At 44.6% G+C, this 3,533-nt stretch overlaps 1 protein-coding gene across 1 annotated transcript in view; it reads left to right on the top strand.

The window, feature by feature from the left end:
- The first annotated feature begins 2,010 nt into the window (after positions 1–2,010).
- LRRC32 (leucine rich repeat containing 32) overlaps positions 2,011–3,533 on the top strand; it is a 26,186-nt gene continuing 24,663 nt past the window's right edge. Inside the window, exon 1 of the mRNA XM_042459320.1 lies at positions 2,011–2,142. The gene's annotated coding sequence lies outside the window, so the exon portion shown is untranslated. The remainder of the gene's footprint in view (positions 2,143–3,533) is intronic.

The raw sequence follows: 3,533 nt of genomic DNA, 5'->3' as shown, positions 1-3,533 counted from the left end.
TTCATCATTTTGGTTGCCATCCTCTGCACACACTCCAGTTTGTCAATATCCTTCTTGAATTGTGGTGCCCAGAACTGGACACAGTATTCCAGGTGAAGCCTGACCAAAGCAGAATAGAGTGGCAATATCACTTCCCTTGATCTACACACTATACTTCTGTTGATGCCCTCTGCCATCTCTTGTGCTACAGAGTTTGCAAGGAACATAGAGTTTGCAAGGGACATTATCATGCCTGTGACTCTGCCCCCCCCCCCAATTATGACAAGACGCATTGCACTGGTTGCAAAAGCCTTTGGTCTCCATCACATGGAGGCCATCAAAGGTAGCCCCTGTGCCTGCAGAGTTGTGACCTCAATAATGTGCCAGGGACCCAAATAATGCAGTTTGACACTGCTTTAACTGTCATGGCTTCATGCTATGGGATTTGTAGTTCTGGCACCAGAGTTCTTTGAGAAAGAAGGCTAAATATTGCACAAAACTACAAATCCCAGGATTCTATAGCATTGAACCTTGGCCATTCAAGTGGTGTCCTGCTGCCTTAATTCTGCAGTGCAGATATTAGTCTCCCATTGACTAAACTGTGATCAAATAATTTATGAGTGTTTTTTTAAAAAAAACAAAAAATTAAAAAGGGAGTAAAACATTTTGAGGAGTTATACTTCCCTCCTTTCCACATTGTGTTGGCAAACACACAAGAAACCCTGCTGTTTCCCATTTGACTTTTCAACACTTATGCAGAGCAGTATTGTGGGTTGCTCCAAAAGAAACAGCTTGGCCCCACAGCTTCTTGATGATCATTGACACAATTCGAACCAGATCCACACATCTACAATGTAGGCGAACTGTCCCTATCTTGAGAGAGAAAGAAAAAACTAACTAATGTGGGGTTGTTGTTGTGTGCCTTTAAGTTGTTTCTGACTTTGGGTGACCCTGAGGCAAACCTATTATGGGGTTTTCTTGGCAAGTTTCTCCAGAGGAGATTTCCCATTGTCATCCCAGAATTGGGGATTCTGGGTGTTACAGTCCAAAAGGAGAATTTCTGGTTGTTGCAGACTTGCTAGTTGGTGGGCTGCTGTTATTGTTATGTGCCTTCAAGTTGTTTCTGACTTAAGGCGACCCTAAGGAAGACCTATCATGGATAGTTTTTTGTGGGCTTTTTTGGACCATGTGCTAGAAGGGTTTATTCCTGATGTTTCACCAGCATTTGTGGCTGGCACAGATGCTTGCGAAACATCAGGAATAAACTCTTCTAGAACATGGCCACATAGTCCGGAAAAAAACACAAAAAACTATGGATGCTGTCCATGAAAGCCTTCAACTTCACACCTATCACAGAGTTTTCTTGGCAAAATTTGATCAGAGGTGGTTTGATATGGCCTTCCTCTGGGGCTGAGAGAGTGTGACTTGCCTAAGGTCACCCAATGGATTTATATGGTTGACCCAGGATTCAAACCTTGGTCTCCATAGTCCGGCACTCAAACCACTGCACCACACTGGCTCCTGCCACCCCAAAAATCCTCTACCAGGTAGAATTGCATTATTGGCAAAGGCTGGTAAAGTTACTTTGGAGGAGACAGATCCTAGAAACCCCCCAGCCTGAATGGATTCCCCCCCCCCCCCCCCCCCCCATGGCTGAGATTCGAACCCTGGTCTCCAGAGTCACTCAATAAAAGGGGATTTTGGGGGCCGACACTTCTTAGGAATGCTCGACCAAGAGAAGAAATCAGCATACAACCCACACACAAACCGAGAACTCCAGGAAACCAGCTGAGATGTGTGTGTGTTTTAAAACAAATATTAGAGTGGTTTGGAACATAAAGTGAGCATCACATGCTCTTCTGCAAATCATTAGCCAGGCTGATGCTCTGAAGGAAACCAGGATGAGACCTGAAGAGCGCATGAAGAGCCAAGGAGTAATCTGTGAGAAGCAATCTCTGTTCACCCACTCCCCTTCTTGGGTGACTTAACTTTTTCTCTCGGCTTGCTCTCACTCAGCTCAGATGCCTCTGGACGGCGCATGCATGTGCCTCTGTGTTGCTCCAGTAGAAAGAATCAGCCTTGACATTCCCATTGCAGAGGGCACCTCTCTGGAAAAGAATCCCCAAAGGATACCCAGGGCCCACATTGCCACCACAACCTTAGGTGGGTACCCCTTTATTTTTATTTTGTATTAAATGTCTTGCTGAGAAGTGGGTGGGAGGAAATCTAAGCAGATGTTTGTTCTGATCACAAAACAGATAAATTAAGGGATCTGTCTGGATTTTTGGACTACTTGGGGAGACTCTGATTTCATCGGGTTAAAACAGAACATCTGCTCTTTATTGGCCTGTTTGCTGTTTTAGGAAAGGAAAGATTAATTGGAGAGTGGTTGCAATGAAAGCAATGTGGGATGCTCACATCCCACAGAGGAAAAGGAAGGACAATGTTTGAGTTCTACTGCTCCACTCATTGGTGCTTGCTTTTGAGTAAATATGCTCCGGTTTGTACCATATGTCCCATTCATAGACATGTGAGAAGGCTGGAGAGTGCAACTCTATGTATGTGCTTACTCAGAGGCAGTATGGAGTAATGGTCAGATTGCTGAAGTGGGTCCTGGGAGCCTTAGGGTGCATCTACACTGTAGAAATAACACAGTTTGACTCCACTTTAAGTGCTGCAGCTCCATCCTATGGGATCCTGGGGTCTCTAGCCTTCTCTGCCAAAAAGTGCTACAAATCTCAGAATTCTGTTGGATGGAGCCACAGCAGTTAAAGTGGGGCCAAACTGCATTATTTCTACAGTGCAGAGGCACCTTAAGACTCCCAAGACCCTACAGAATCCTGGGATTTGTAGTTTTGTGAAATACAGTACCAGAATCCTTTAGCGGAGAGAGCTAAACACCTTGTAAAATGATAAATCCCACAATTCCATAGGATGGAGCTGTAGCATTTAAAATGGTGTCAAACTGCATTATTTCTATAGTGTAGAGGCCACCTAAGACTCCCAAGACTCTCTTCAGCAACCTACTGCCATGGCTTCATCCTACAGAATCCTAGGATTTGTAGTATTGTGAAAGCCCCAGCACCCTTTGGCAGAGAAGGCTAAAGACCTTGTAAAACTACAGATCTCAGGATTCCATAAGATGGACCTACAGCACTTAAAACGGTGACAAACATCATTATTTCTACAGTGTAGATGCACCCTCAGATTCTAATCCCTGATGGGTCATGAGACTCACTCAGTGACCCTGGATCAGTCACCCTCACTATTTCTGAACCTAACCCACCTCACAGGGTTGTTGTGAGGATCAAAGGGAGGCAGGAGAGCATTTACATCATCTTGAGATCATTGGAGGAAAGACAGGATAGAAGTGGAGAAATAAAATGAACAGAAGTAAGCCCCATTGAAGACAGTGGGACTTTCTCTGGAATAAACATGCATTTTGGTTAAGTTTGGGAAATTTGGCCAGATTGTACTCTCTCTCTCTCTCTCTCTCTCTCTCTCTCTCTCTCTCTCTCTCTCTCTCTCTGCGTTCTATTAATGTAATGGAGGTA

This window comes from Sceloporus undulatus, chromosome 3 (assembly GCF_019175285.1).
Source record: "Sceloporus undulatus isolate JIND9_A2432 ecotype Alabama chromosome 3, SceUnd_v1.1, whole genome shotgun sequence".
Lineage (NCBI taxonomy): Eukaryota > Metazoa > Chordata > Lepidosauria > Squamata > Phrynosomatidae > Sceloporus > Sceloporus undulatus.
This window is presented reverse-complemented; position numbering and strand designations above follow the sequence as displayed.